General features: G+C 37.4%; 1 long non-coding RNA gene across 1 annotated transcript in view; it reads left to right on the forward strand.

Annotated features, from left to right (window-relative positions):
* The first annotated feature begins 4,298 nt into the window (after positions 1 to 4,298).
* Positions 4,299 to 16,698, forward strand: part of LOC129046475 (uncharacterized) — a 31,994-nt gene continuing 19,594 nt past the window's right edge. Inside the window, exons 1-3 of the long non-coding RNA XR_010406315.1 lie at positions 4,299 to 4,321; positions 5,912 to 6,069; positions 16,205 to 16,359. This is a non-coding gene — a long non-coding RNA (uncharacterized LOC129046475). The remainder of the gene's footprint in view (positions 4,322 to 5,911; positions 6,070 to 16,204; positions 16,360 to 16,698) is intronic.

Here is a 16,698-nt window from a genome sequence, read left to right on the forward strand (position 1 = left end):
GAGATCAATAAGTGTTTCTTGAAATAAAATGAAACAATATAGCAATACATTATGTGAAGGCAAAATTTAACCTCTATGTCTCTTATGTCACAACCCTTTACTCCATAAAACCACTATTGCTAATAAGCTATGTGTCCTTCCAGATGTTTTTCCTTGCTAATTACTTATTAACTTAAATATATCAACAGATTATACAGGTACACATGTAATTTTATATTCCTTTTGCTTTGCCAGTAGTATTCCTCTGTGAGATTTCTGCCTCTTAGTATTTATAAATTTCCATTTATCTCCATTATTATTTATAATTTTTTTTTATTCATAAGGCAATACAGCAGGTGTTTAAAAATGCACTGGTGGGGGCACCTGGGTGGCTCAGTTGGTTAAGCATCTGCCTTAGGCTCAGGTCATGATCCTGGGGTCCTGGGATCAAGTCCTGCATCCGGCTCCCTGCTCAGCAGGGAGCCTGCTTCTCCCCCTCCCTCTGCCGCTCCCCCTGCTCGTGCTCTCTCTCCCTCTCTCTCTCAAATAAATAAATGAAATCTTAAAAAAAAAAAAAAAAGAAAATGCACTGGTGGGCATTCTTCACTGTCCTGACGATCTCTAGGTAAATTCCAGTGCCCTGAATAATTAGCTTCAAAGCCTAGGAGGCTGCAAGTTACTTTGGAAAGATCTTGGGCCTAAGGTACTGTATAGGTTTTGAGTCCCTCCTCTGCCACTTACAAGCCTGGAGACTAGGGGCAAGTTACTTAACCTATGAATCTTATAGTCTTCATCTGCTTAATGACAACAATTCTAGCTACCTTGAATGGTGGTTATTAAGAATACAGGAGACGAAATATAATAATGTTTATCCCGTATAGTAGAAAGTATATAAATGTTATGTTCATTCTTCTTATTTCACCTTCCCAAATTGCAACACCAATACTTCTTCTTTATTTTTTTTTAAGATTTTATTTATTTGACAGAGAGAGAGAGACACAGTGAGAGAGGGAACACAAGCAGGGGGAGTGGGAGAGGGAGAAGCAGGCTTCCTACGGAGCAGGGAGCCCGATGCGGGGCTCGATCCCAGGACCCTGGGATCATGACCTGAGCCGAAGGCAGACGCTTAACGACTGAGCCACCCAGGCACCCCAACAACACCAATACTTCTGCCTGAAACCTACACCATCTCAGGAACCAGTTAATTTATGGGACTCCCTGCTTAGTTGTCTTAGCATAATGTGCACATTTCAGCCCACAATCATCAATACAAAAGATCATTGCATTAGTTACCATATGTGCATGATACAGATGACGCACTAAGAAAATAATCCAGCCCTTTCCTGTTGTTTCATTCTCCACATTAATTTTAGAGGTTTCCTATTGAGTCCTGGAAAGACAAGATGCTACAGGAGAACAAAGCATAAGAGCCGGTCTGTTTGAGAGGTATTTGCATTGAGATTCAGGTCACTGAGTTGCAGTTATATTCAAGTCACTTATCTTCTTTCAACTTCATTTTCGTAACAAAGTAATGCTGTCTGCAAATTGTTAGTAACATGGATTTTAAATACACACAGTCCATCACCGTAACTTTGCCAATAACTGATTGTGTGAACTTGCACAAGTTACTTAATATTCTAAGTCTCTGTTTTATCTCTAAACAGAACATAATAGTACTACCTATTCCACATGGTGGTAGGGAAGAATTAAATAGATAACACATGGAACAGTCTTGGCCTAATGACTAGCACATAGTGAGTGCTCAGGTAATTTTAGCCATTATCGTTATTAGTGTTCCTCTCAGCCAGGGCCAGGATGAAGGCGAGGTAGGTGAGGCACGTGAGGCTCCTAGAGCACGCAATTTAAGGGGACACTCACTCTCAGGATAGTACAAATGCTGATTCCACACCTGGAGTGTCTTTTTGAGAGGGAGGGCTTCTTTTAGGCAGGCCCCACTCTGGTCCATAGCAGGATTTCAGGTGGATGCTTTTTTGTTTTGTCTTGTTTTGTTTTGCCTACTAGGGAGGCCAGAGAACTCTGAGCATCTGCAGTGTGCTTGGCTCTGTGATTTCTCCCTTATGTATTTTACCTAATTTATTCATCACTCATAACTCTGATGTGGGTAACTGTCTTCTCCATTAGGAGGAGAAAGTGAACAGAAAAAATGAAGTACCTTGTTTGGGGACATACATTCACTAAGTGGGTAAATAGAGATGAGAACAAGTGTCCTTCTGACTGTCAGCTCCATGTTTCTTCCAATATACGACAGAGACTCAGCTGTAAATCCCACATTTATAAACCAGGGGATATTTTCTTTTTGTGTTCATGTGTAACAAAATCGAAATGCATATGCTTTTTCTGATATGTAGGTCCTAGTCCTTTCTCTTTCATTCGCCAGGTGTCTTATTTTGGGCAAGTCATTGAACTTCTCTGGGCTCCATTTTGTCACCTGTAAAAATAAGTGAGGTAGATATCATTGTCAGGAACTCCCTATTTTACATCCTATACTTTATTATTTTATTGTGCTTATCATTTAGCTTTGTGCTCTTCTGTCTTCTATAGTTTTATGGGAATAGAGGTTTATTTTGAAGAACCAACCTGGTCTGCAGTTTAAATTCTAGTGCTGGTGAGAAGGGACAGAGGTGTACCTCATTACTCCATTATCACTTGAATGCAGAAAGGGGGCCTCCAGTTTAGAAGAGGAGGACACCATAGATACGATGAGAGCGCAGCTAGATTATATCTCTTAAAGCAAAAGACATACTTCAGATTGATGGGGACTTGAATGAACTCTGAACGCTTAACTGGGTCCTATTTTGCAGTAAAATGATAATAAAAAAACTTCAATTCACGGCAATTTAAAGTATTTTCACATTCTTCTCCTAAAGCTGGAATGGCACTCATGGTAATGAGTCTAAGGCCTGTGCCTTTGGCAGCAATTAGCTCTAAGATACCATATAGTGGTTCCCTACAGTTGGGGACACTTGATTATAATATACAGCTCATTTTTAACCTTCACAATCCTGGATGATTGAAAAGCAGGGCAAGTAGAATTCAGATAAGTAAGGTCAAAAGAGGTGAAGGAATTTACCCAAAGTTGTCACAGAGATACTGAGTTTGGTCTGTTAGGACGCCCAAAGTTCTCCCAACTTAGCTGGACTCTCCAGAAGCCATGCCAAAGAAGGCTTCCCCGCCCCCCGCCATGAGTGTCTTGCCTTTTAAGGGACAAAGGAAAAATGATTCTCCAATGTTAACATTTAGAAAGTAAAATAAGAAGACAGGAAAACACATGGAACATAAGAAGTGCATGTAAAATGTTATTTATTTTTACCTCCCTCCACTCCCCTCTAGAATTTCCTGTGCCCTTGGGAAGGGAACTCTGACTTGAAGCAGAAAAACAGCTCTCTTTTAGGAGAGGACATTGGGCATAAAGAACAACAGGAATTCTAAATTGCATAGGTCACCCTTCTAGCGGTGAGGTAAGCCCAAATCTCTCCCAGAAATCTACCACTGTGTTATGTCAGAAAGGGCTATATAGAAACCCTTTCTTTTATGAGAATTCACTATGCTCAGATCATGATTAGATCTCAACAAATATTTGTCCAATTTAGTTGCGTTAAACTGACTCTTCAGTAAGGTTTTGTAGGTCTTAGTCAGCTATATTCAGTGGAAACCCTTTTAATAAGGTGACCACAAATTTTCACAAACCCGTGGATGAAAAACCCAGCTTGACAAGATGGGACAAGTAGATAGACAAAAAGCAAAGGGAGAAGCTAAACATGAAATTTAGCCAGATAATCCACCAAGTCACTACTTTATCTGTGAGAAAATTTTTTATAGAAATGTAACACAGCTCAGTTAAAAATATGTTCCTCTGAATAAATATTTCCTGAATGAATGAATGAACAAGAGAGGTACAGATTTGGGAGTCGTCATCAGCAAATAAAAAGAATACACTGTTTCAATTTTTTCCTACACATTCAAAAGTTTTCAAATATCTTGTATCATAGTGTACATACTGTTTCATAATCTGTTATTAAAAAGTACAACGATTACTAGTGTTTCTTATAGAAATCAAGGCTTTTCTATTGCAGCAAAGGTTGTGTATTGAGATAATCGCCACCTGCTGGTCAGAGTCAGAACTACATCTCTCGATATCTCTGGGAGGAGGCTCTACAAGGATTTGGGGAGGGAGGGGCCTCTGTTCTGACCCACCAAACAGGGCTTGCTGGAGGCTTGAATGGCACAGGCAGGCCTTCCTGCAGAATCAGATACTGTTTAGTTCTCTGAGCTCTTGACAGGAAGTTCCACCCCTGTCTCAGATGAAGAGAAAGCCGCCAGTGTGAGTGTTTCTGAGGGAGTGTGTATCTGTGTGTGTGGGTGTGTAGTGTGTGCGTGTTTGTGCATATTTTGGATTTTGGATCATATCTTTCAGACACATTTGCTTTATGATATGTACTTACTCGTATACATAAGTGTATTTCAACAATAAATAGGATCATATTGTACATAGTGTATAATCTGCTTTTTATTGCTTAATAGTGAATGCTGTTCTAAATGAATAGATCTATAACATTATCTGTATGAGCTACATCATAACAAAATGTTTCTTGTGCTTTAAAAATTGTATTTCAATTACTTTTCTGAGTTATAAAATTGATATATATGTACATTAGGACATCAAATCATAGAGAAATGTATAAATAGAGGTGAAACTGCTGTTTGCCCTCCTAAGATAAGTGTTCTTAATGGAGTGTTAATATATTCTACAAATGTTTTTATCCTCCACTCCCCTCTAGAATTTCCTGTGCCCTTGGGAAGGGAACTCTGACTTGAAGCAGAAAAACAGCTCTCTTTTAGATATATAATGGTACTAGCATATATAAGTACTTTTGTGCAAATACATGCACTACATATATGCACAATATAAATATACAGCTATACATATCTGTTATCAGCAAAAAGAAAAAGGACAACATGCTAATCTACATCTTTTCTTTTTTTTCTTATGAAATGTTAGGATTTTTATTTGTATTTCTTTCATTATTGTGTTTGGGTTATCTTTTTATTGATTTGTTGGGCACTTCCACAGCTTTTTATGAAAATTACAAGTTACCCTTTACTCATCTCTTACTATTCAAAAGGAATTATTTATATTGAGGATGACCATATAATTTATTGTTTGAACTGGGCACTTTTTTTAAAAGATTTTATTTATTTATTTGATAGAGAGAGACACAGCGAGAGAGGGAACATAAGCTGGGGGAGTGGGAGAGGGAGAAGCAGGCTTCCTGGGGAGCAGGGAGCCCGATGCGGGACTCGATCCCAGGACCCTGGGATCATGACCTGAGCCGAAGGCAGACTTTTAACGACTGAGCCACCCAGGCGCCCCTGAACTGAGCACTTTTGAGAGTGAAGTTTGCACTGTTAAAAAACAGACATAAATTGGAAGCATGTCAAACCATATGGTCACTTTCTCATTTATCATGAATATTAACTCAATGTCTATAGTATATGTGAATGATTTTCCTTCCCATTTTATATTTTGTTTTATTTTCTTGCAATGTAAGTGTTTTAAAATTTTACTGATTTTTATTATTAAAAAACAATATGGTTAATTATAAATGTTTGAAGAATACACTGGGGTGGAGTAATTGCCAGTCTACTGGGAGGTTAGATAGAGAAAGCATTCAAAGCCCATGAGGCCACAGGAAACAGAGAGAAAAGGTCAGGTTTTAGAACAAGTCCAGGTTTAGAGTTCCTGGTCTGTAATTTACAATATTACTAACCTGAATCTATTGGCTTGAGCTCTAGGTTATGAAGAGGATAGTAATCTCTATCCTGAAAGTTCGTTTTTGGGATTAAATGAAATGAGATGTGAAATTACTATGATATAGAATGAGTTTGATGAATGTTTATTTTCATCACCCAGGTCACCTTCCTAGTTGTTTAAAAGCCCGAGCTTCTGTACAAGCTCCACTCACTGCCTCAGGGATCAGCCAACAGATTTGGTCCCATATCCAGGTGCCTTGGCACAAGGGGCGGGATTTCATCTCCTCTGTCATCTTCATCATCCAGAGGGGTTGTTGAGTGAGTACTCAAGGGGCCACAAGGGCAGGGGAGTGTGATCCAACCATTTCTCCAGCCTTAGAAGCCCATCTTCCAGAAGGGAGGCTGCTCTGTATCTATTGTGGGGAGAGGGCAAGAGCTGGAACCTCCATTCCTGCCTCTTACAAGATCTATGTATGACTCTGGAAAGTTTATTTACTCTCTGTGAACCTGAATTCTGCTGCTGTAAAATGGGAAGAATTTGATACCTTTCTCACAGAATTGTGTGAGGAAAATGAGAAAACTTAAGGAAGTGTTTGGCATATAGTATGCAACTTAAAAGAAGTTTGTCCTGCCCACCTTGACTTTTCTGTATCATAAAAGAGACTGACATAAAGCAAAGAGCAGAACTGTCAGATTATTTGGAAATGTAGCAAGAATAAATGAAATGTTTAAATACATAATGTATGAAGTTGAGTGCCATTTCTGTGCTGTGGAATGAGTTATCTGAGGAAGTTGGGGAAAGGGAAGACAGCCATTGCCCTATTTCCTTTTATTCCATGTGATTTCCTGTCCCTGTTACTTCACTTTCTATTTGAACATCCAAAGAAAGAGTGTTCCCTGAGCCCTGGAAAGAGGAGACAGTACAGACGAACTAAGCACGATAATGAACCTCAGGACCTTGGATGAGTCATTTCCGGTGTGCTGGCCTCACCTCTAATATGGAGTCACATGCACGTTGGAGGTTTGGGCCAACCATTTTCTGGTTGCATGACCTTTGGCAAATTCCTTAATTTATTTGAGCCCCATTAAAAAAATCTTTCAAATGGTTGTTATAACAGCAATAACCTACAAATTGAGTTGTAATGAAAATTAAAAGAAAAAACACATGTAAAACATTTAGTGAAGTGTCTGGCACTAAGGGCTCAATAAATGTTATCTTTATGTTCCTTTATTATTAGCTTTCTCAAGCCAATCAGAAGAAGGATAAAGGGCTTGTGCTTGGGAAGAGATGTAGAGTATTACCTTGGATGACAAGGTTCTACAAAGATGCAGTATTAAAACAGTCCAATCCTGGTGCAAGAATTGACATATATGTTAATGAGACAGGATAGAAAAATAATCAGTAGAACCAAGTGCATGGAAACATTGAGTATTTGATAAATTGCTTGAGAATTCATAGTCAATAAGAATTGGTGCTGGATCATTGGTAAATTTCTGCAAAGGAAATGGAGATCTTATCCTCACGCCAAATGATATAATGTGAAGGTTAAAAAATTAGCACACAATACCATATATCCATCCGATGTGACTCTGGTCACATAAAAGGTATGTGTAGCTGACATGAATGTGCATATATGTGGATGTTTCTGACTGCAAGGGGATGTTGCAAACCATGAACACTATTTATCAATGAGAGTGAGATTGGAGGTTATTTGTATCTTTATATAGTTGCCTGTGCTTTTGATAATATCCGAAATGAACATGAGTTACTTTCATAGTCAGAAACAAAGCTCATGAATGCTTTTATAGTTAAAGAACACAAGGCAGTGTGATGAGTTGAAAAGATAAAAAGGCTTTGTGGTCATACGCACTTTGTGTTCTTATCTGAGTTCTGCACATTACTAAGGAGTGACCCATAGGTAAGATACTTAACCCCTCTGTGCTTCAGTTTCCTCATTCTGAAAAGGAGGAAAGTAACCCTTTCTTCACAGGGTTATTGAAGTAATTTGATGGAATATCAAAATATAGATTAACGTGCTGTGTTTTATTCTGAAGTGTACCTGGGATCCCATTCCAACTCTGTTACTTACTCCTGCAAGTTTCTTCACCCCTCTGAACCTCAGTTTGCATATCTTTAAATGTAGTGATAATATTGATCTTGAAAAGGCACTCTCCCTCAGTAACTATTTCCTTGAATATTATACATAATAGTAATAGAAAATAAAGAGACGGTTGTTTCTGACTAGTGGCAGAAGAACTAATGGTAATTGTTATTTTTTTCAAGTGATTCTTACTTTCTTCTTTTTAATTAAATATTTTTTTAAGATTTATTTATTTGAGAGAGAGAGAATGAGAGAGAGCATGCACGTGGGGGGAGGGGCAGAGGGAGAGGGAAGAGAGAGAATCCTGAGGAGACTCCCCGCTGAGCACGGAGCCCAACTTGGGGCTCGATCTCACAACCCTGAGATCATGACCTGAGTTGAAATCAAGAGTCCTATGCCTAACTGACTGAGCCACCCAGGCGCCCCAAATTAAATATTTTATATCTGAGAAGCCTTGATCCAGCCATTCTGCCCTGAGGAATTTATCTTACAGCAAAACTTGTTACAATAATTTCCTATTTGAAACAATGGTACAATCATGGTGATTGTGCATATATTTTTAGAACTTGTTTAAGATTTTCCATAGGATAAATTCCTGAGAGTAAAAATTTTCATCCAAAGCATATGGCATTGTCAAATGCAGATTTAAAATGTTCAGTACTGATTTCCACTCCCACCAACAATGGGTGAGAGCTCTTTCCCCACAGTCATCCAGTAAGTTAAAAAGGGTAAACCTTTTTTGCATGTTGACCCAGCAATTCCTTTTGCAGGAATTTTTTCCTGCAGGACAATCCACAGCTCTATATTGCAGGGGTTTACCCCATGGTTGAAGCAGAAGGACCAAGGGACAAGAGAGTGGAGGATTACTGAAGTGAAACAGTTGAAGTGATGGGCCATGCATTTTAAGCTGGATTAGAAAGGAGGGTGCAGATTTAAGGAGCTGATTCACTGGGAGAAAGTAGAAGGGTCAGATGATGGGTTCCATGGTCCATGCCCCCATTCACCACTTCCCCAGAGAGCGTGCACATGGGGGGGGAGGGGCAGAGAGAGAGGGAAGAGAGAGAATCCTGAGGGGACTCCCCCTGGGGAACCCAAGGAACTCTGGGCACCTGTTCTGTGCCTGGAGCTAGGATTGTTGCTGTACACTGTTTTACCTCCCTTAATCCTCATGACAGTTTGATTTTTCAGCTCTATATTCTAGATGAGGAAACTGAAGCTCCAACAGGTGAAGAGCTGTATTTCATTGAATATAAGATGCCATCACTTTTAAGACACAAGCTATTTTAGATATTACCAAGAAAGATAAAATGCTTGCTGTAGTAATGCTAAGACCAGTGATTGAAGTGTTAAAAAGTGAAACAAATGTGTATTTTAGAATGGATGAAATGCAACAGCCCGTGTAGGGTTGTTCATCCGTTCTGTGGAAAAATTGTGATTGGAGGCTATCCTTTTCTGATATCAGTCAGACTCCATGTTCTTGACATAATACAAATAAGACAAATCAGGTATTGTTTTCTCCTCTTACTACCTTATTGTGTGGTACAGTAGAAATATTTGTATTCCTTTCTGATAGCTAGGTGCTAGTCCTTTCCCTCCTGCACAGTGGTTCTATGACCTTGGGCAAGTCACTGCATTATCTGTGTGCCATATTTTCCTCAGCTGTAGGTATTAAAAAGAGGGATTCTGTCATCAGGATCACTTTGACCCATTTACATTGACTTTGCTGATACTCAGCCTTACATTACTTTGCCTCCCTCCAATCTGTTACTTACAGAACAATTTAAAAAGAATCACTTAATACCTCCTGATTAGGGTCCAGGATTATTTGGGGTGGGGTGAAATGGTGAAGGGTAGAGGGTGTTTTCTTTGAAAGATGCCTACAGTCACATGGCTAAGTAATGGGATTTACTCTTTCATTCTTCTGCTTAATGGAATCCACATTACCATATATGGAACTTTCTTAATCCAGAACACGTACATTCAGAAACAAGTGGAAAGTGCCAGAGTGTTGGAAGTAAGTCAAGCAAAACCTGGTAAGGGCTTGCCTATAAAATACATGGAAAGATTACTAAAAGGTAGAAAATAAGTGGTTTTGGTTGCGCTTTAAAATTCTAGTTGAAAAAAAAAAAGAAAGCTGAGGGAGGATGCAAGCAAGGCCATTCAAAAGTTTTATTCATTTTCTTTTAATACCATTGTTTTAATAATAATATTATCCTTTTAATGTCAACAACACAGACATGTGTAAAGTAAAATTACAGATTATTGTTTCCCTCTCTCTGTATTTCCTGATCACTCTGGATTGCTAAGTACTATCCTACAGAAATGATCCTTGTATAAGATTATTTGTTATTGTTGGTTTGTAAATAAAATTTAAAATTCTCAATGTGCATGGACTTGGAACACTGTTTTTCTCCTCTTAAAAATGTAGGGATCAAGTGGATAAATATGCTAAAGTGAGACCCGTCACAAAATGTACTTTCAGAAAGGAGTAGGGTGCAGAATATTCCAGGAGAAAGACAAATGAGAGAGCTTCAAAATACAAAATAAGGCCATTTTTAATGTTTATATTGTGTGCATTGTAAAAGAATATTGCTCATCATATGTGCCTTTAACAATTCAAAAAATAAGTGAGCATATAAAGTAAAATCTGAAAATATCCATCACTTACCAAGACCTTGTTGTATAATGCTATGTATCTGCTTTTGTGTACCTGCAGATCGAAGCATTTGGCTGATTCTGTTTTTACAAGGACTCTGAAAAGTTATTTCTTGCTTACAAGAGAAAAGTGGGGCATCATGTTGCCTCTGACCCATATGAAGGCATTTCTATCATTCATAGCACCCATTCAGAAAAAGAAGCTTCACACTGCTTCACATTCCATCCCTTTTCAGTCTAAGGGGCTTCTAGAAGTCCATCCCTGACCAGACCTTCAGGATGAAGAGCTGAGGCCACCCAGAACTGAAAACAGTCAAAGACATTTGAATCTTCTAGAAACTTTCATAGACTGTGTGGTATCTTTTTCTTGATTTATATAATAGATTACATATTCTTCATCAATTCTGGATACTAATCCTTTGTTCATTATATTTGTTGCAAATATATTTTTCTACTTTGAGGCTTGCCTTTTCATGCATTTTAAAATGCATGTTTTGAAAAAAAAAGATGCAGGCTTTGATACACAAGCTTTATATTTCATTGTAATTTAATTATCAGTCATTTGCTTTATGGTTTGTACTTTTTGTGTCTTGTTTTAGAAAGTTTTCCTACCCCAGTGTCAAAAAATTAATTCCTATATTTACCTCTATGTGTCTCAAGATTTTTTTTTAGATTTAGTCTTTAATCCATCTGGGACAGAATTTTTATGGGTGTGAGATACAGAAGCAATTTTACTGTGTTTCTTGTACATATAAATAAACAATTGTCCCAATACCACATACTGAATAACTTATCTCCTCCCACTGACCTGATCTGCTACCTCTGTAAAAGGTTGAGTTCCCATATGTGTATGGTTCTGCTTCTAAGCTCTCTCTGGTGTTCCAGTGGCTTAAATATATATAAGGTTGCCAGATTTAGCATGCAAAATACATACCATTGTTTATCTGAAATTCCAATTTAACTGGACTTTCTGTATTTTATCTGGCAAACCTATTTGTTTGTCCCTGTGCCTATATTGCACTGTCTTAATTACTATAGATTTCTAATGGGTCATGGTGTCTGGTAGGGCATGTTTCCCTATCTTGTTTCTGGCTTCAGAATTATCTTGGTTATTGCTGGCACTTTTGCTCTTTCCAAGACACTTTAGAATCAGCTTGTAAATTTTTTGACATTTACATTATGGGCTAGTATGTCAATTTTTGTAAATGTTTCCTTTACAAAATGCTTGAGAAGAATTTGATTTCTCTAAATGTTGGTGTAGAATCCTATGGTCCATTAGATCAAGATGTTAATTTCACTTTTTCAAGTCTTCTAGGTATTTACTGATTTTTTTACCTGCTTGATATATCAATTACTGGGAGAAGAATGTTAAGAACTCTCACTATAATGGTAGATTTGTCAATTTCTCTTTGTAATTTGTCAATTTTTGCTTTGTAGGTTTTGGAGCTGTGTTATTAGGAAGCATAAAAGCATATAACTGTGATGCCTTACAGGAGAATTATACCTTTCATCATTCTGTACTGACCCTCATTATCTTTAATAAAGCTTTTTGCCTTAAAGACTGTTTTTTTTCCTGGCAATAATATAGCTACATCAGGTTTCTTTGTTCAGTATTTGCCTGACATATCTTTTTCTGTCCTTTTACTTTCAACATTTCAATGCTGTTATTTTTCGGTAGTAAATCTTGTTAACTCCATATATCTGGAGTTATTTTTTCCTTTCTCTGCCATTATATTTTAGGCGTCTTTTGCAAATCAATCAAATATTGTCTTTTAACAAGTGGCTGGGTTAGTGTTTTTATATTTAGTATAATTTCTTATGTATTTGGAGTTATTTATGCCATTTGATTTTGTCCTTTCTATTTTCCTGCTTTTCCTATGCTCCTCTTTTTTCTAGTTTCTTGGAATCTTATGGATTCTTTTAGGCTTTTTGCCCTTTAAAATCCTTGGTTTAATTCTACCCCTTTGGAAATTATACATTAACTTACTATTATTTTAGCTGTTATCATTACATTTTTAAAATAATTTTCTCACTTTATTTTAAAATCATAAAGTTTGCATAGAGGGGAAGGAAAATAACTGAATGTTAACAATTGCTGTCTTAATTGTTTTTAAATGTTTCCTGTGGTTTCTGACAAGTATTCTTCTCTAAGTGTTCTATCAGCCTCTTCAACTCAGAACTGGTCTTAAAAGTGGTCTATTTTTTCAGCTCAAGTTATTGAAGTATACTTTACATATAGTCACTCTGGCTCTTCTTAGGTGTTCAGTTCTATAAGTTTGACAAAGCATACAATTGGTTGGCATCCTCCACCACAATGGAGATATAAACATTTATTATCATCTGGTAAAGTTCAATCTCCTCTCCCCTTCCACCTGTCTCTGACAATCTCTGATCTTATTTTTATCCCCATAGTTTAATCTTTTCCAGAATGTCATAGAAAAGGATCATATAGTAAATATTCTTTTTTTGGGTGGGGGTCTGGCTTATTTCGCTAAGCATAATTATTTTGAAATTCGCCCATGTTGTAGCTTACAACAGTACTTCATTTTGTAATTGCCAAATAATACCCTATTGAATGAATATACTACATTTTGTTTATCCATTTGCTTTTTCCCCACTTTTTTCTATTATAAATAATGCTGCAGTGAACATTTGTGTACAAGATTTTGTGTGAACTTATGTTTTATATCTTTGGGGATTTTGTCAAATCTGAAGACTGCTTTGAGTAATATTGCTATCTCAACAATATTATGTTTTCTAACCATAAACAAGGAAGGAATGTCTTTCCATTTATTTAGGTCTTCTTTAATTTTTTTCAGCAATGTTTTGTAGTTTTCATTGTACATATCTTTCACCTCCTTGGTTAAATTTATTTCTGGGTACTCTATTTCTTTGAATGCTATTGTAAATCAAATTGTTTTCTTAATTTCCTCTTCAAATTGCTTATTGCTCGAGTATAGAAATACAACTGATTTTTGTGTGTTGATCTTATACTCTGAAACTTTGTTGAATTAGTTTATTAGCTATAGTAGCTTTTTTTGTGGATTCTTAGGGATTCTGTATATATGACCATGTCACCTGTTAGTAGAAATAGTTTTAAGTCTTCCTTTCCAATTTAGATTCTTTTAATTCTTTTAATTAATTCTCTATTTGCCTAACTGCTCTGACTAGAACTTTCAGTACTATGTTGAATAGCAGTGGTGAAAGCGGACATCCTTGTCATGTCATCGATCTTAGGTGGAAAATTTTCAATTGCTCACCACTGAGTATAACGTTAGCTTTGAGTTTTCTATAAATGTCCTTTATCATGTTGGGGAAGTGCCTTTCTATTTCGAGTTTTCTGAGTGCTTTTATCTTAAATGGGTGTTCCATTTTGTCAAATGCTTTTTCTGCCTCAATTGAGAGGATTGTGTTTTTTTTCCCCCTTTTTTCTATTAATGTGGCATAGTACAGTTATTGATTTTCTTATGTTGAACTATCCTTTATTCATGGGATAGATCTCACTTCGTCATGGTGTATAATCCTTTCACCATGCCATTGGATTTAGTTTGCTACTGTTTCATTCAGGATTTTGCATCTTTATTAATAAGGGATATTGGTCTATATTTTTTTGTGGTGTCAGAGGAATACTGGCCTTATAGAATAAGTTAGGGAGTATTCCCTTTTCCTCTTTTTTTTGGGAAGAGTTTGAGAAAGATTGGTAATATTTTTTTAAATGTTTGATAATAATCACCAATGAAGTTATCTGGTCCTAGTCTTTTCTTTGTTGGGAAGTGTTTAATTACCAATTCAATTTATTTACTTGTTACAGATCTGTTGAGATTTTCTTTTCTTTTCTTTTTGAGTCATTTGTGGTCATTTGTGTTTTTCTAGGAATTTGTCCATTTCACCTAGGTTATATAACTTGTTGGCATATCATTGTTCACAGTATTCTTTTATAATACTTTTTATTAAATTTCTGGAAGGTCAGTGGTAATGCCCCACTTTAATTATTGATTTCAGTTGTTCAAAGCTTCTCTCTTTTGTCATTCTAGCTAAAGATTTGTCAATTTATTGGTCTTTTCAAAGAACCAATTTTTGGTTTTGTCAATTGTATTGTTTTTCTATCTTCTATTCACTTATCTCTGTTCTAATATTTACTCTTTCTTTCCTCTACTATGTTTGGATTTAGTTTGCTCTTTTTTCCCTGTTTCCTTAAGGTGTAAAAGTATGTTACCAATTTGAAATCTTTTTCGTTTTTAATGTAAACATTTATAGCTATAAATTTCCCTCTGGGTACTGTTTTCACTTCATCCCATAAGGTGTTGTGGTATGTTGTGTTTTCATTTTCATTTGTTTCAAAGTATTTTCTATTTTTTTGTAATTTTTTTTACCCATTGATAGTTTAAGAGGGCATTGTTTAATTTTCAGCAACTTGTGAATTTTCTAGTTTTCATTGTGTTATTGATTTCTAGTGTCATGCCGTTGTGGTCAGAAAAGATACTTTGTATGTTTTTGATCTTTTAAAAGTTTTTGAGGCTCATACTGTGACATAAAGGTCTATTCTGGAGAGTGTTCCATGTGCACTTTGAGATGAATGACAAAATAAAAGCACAGCATATCAGGACATATGCAATGCAGCTAAAATACTTTAAGAAGGAAATCTGTAACTCCACTTACATTGGAATCCCACTGTCTACTCCTCTGATTGTACTTTCCCATTCCTTAGAGGTAAACACTCTATTGAAATTGGTTTTTTTGATCCTCGTGGTTTTCTTTATACTTTCATTACCAATGACTGCATCTCTAGTCAGAATGGATCTCATAATGTAGGTGTCCTTGCACTCCTTACTATTGTTACACCACCTTATGTTTCTGAGATGCTCTGTGTGCAGATTCCTGTAGTTATATTTCACTGATGCTTCACCACTGTGCATGATTCCAATGATTATACCACCATGTATTTTTTTGGTGTTCTATTAATGGGCATTTCCCCCTAAAGATTTATTATCACAGTGTATCAAAGAATATTCTTGTTATTTGTTTCCTTGTGCTCACCTGTCAATTATTTTTTCACATTGTGTACCAAGGTTGTGCAATTGCTGGATCATTACGTAGGATCACACTCAGCTTCACTACATACTTACTAAGAGTTACCACATTGCTCTTCAGAGTGGCTGTACACTCACCAGTAGTACCTGTCATTTTCATTTGCCCAAATCATGCATCTAAAGGGGAGGTTGCATTTCTGGTTCCAAACTTGGGCTCTGGAGTCAGGCAAACAGGGGCGATGATGATGGTTTTGTCTCTTAGTGGCTGAGTGAGCCTAAGGAATCTACTTAACTTCTCTCAGCCTCACTTTCTTGAGGTTTAGAAAGAAATTCTGACTCCTACCTCAAGGGATCGTTGTGAAGAGTTCAGGAAGAAATCTTTGTAAAGATTCCAACATGTTATTTGGTGTATCATCCACAATGCAAATGTTTGCTTCCTTCCCATCCCAACTGTTCCAGTCTTTGACAGGGATGAGGTTTCTTACCTCGATAGCATCACCACGTTTTAGTGAATATTTGCCAATGTAAGAAGAAGGGAAACACACATACTCATCTGTTTAACATAGGTATTTCAGTGCCATCTCTGTGACACGCGGTGTTATGGAGCAGCGCTGGGGCAAAGTCCTTATCCTTTCCATGGAACAATTCTGCTTTTTCTGTCCTCAGTTGGTGCCCTCTATGTTCACATCAGGACTGCACATGACCTGGGTGTCTGGGAAGATCTTGATGCCCAGGAAGAGGTGACTGGGGATCTACTGGGAGGAACACTGGAATGCGCGTCAGGAGCTCTTCCTAGGACTCAATGCCTGGGCCATCCCAGGGTAAGTTCCTTCCCCTGCATGTCCTACACTGTCACATGGGTGTTCACTGAGCATCTGTCACTCTTCACACCTTCGGTGGCCCAGGGGCTGCAGAGGTCACGGTAATGGTTTCACAAGGTCCAGGTCCTTGTGGAACTTATGGTAACCTCTGTAGAACCTCCTTCATATATAAAGAGGAGGAAGGGCTCACTGGAGTCGTCAGAGACTCCCTGAAGATGAGCTGGGCCTGGCACAGTGGGCAGGACTAATGGAAGCTGGATGGGAGGGAAGAGATGGGGAGTCCAGCCCGACTGGTGAAGAGTGGGGGCTCCCAGGTGAGTAGACATGGCTCAGAGGTAA

Source organism: Mirounga angustirostris, unplaced genomic scaffold (genome assembly GCF_029215605.1).
Source record: "Mirounga angustirostris isolate CCGP_5_RB_7025 unplaced genomic scaffold, mMirAng1.0.hap1 SCAF_11, whole genome shotgun sequence".
NCBI lineage: Eukaryota > Metazoa > Chordata > Mammalia > Carnivora > Phocidae > Mirounga > Mirounga angustirostris.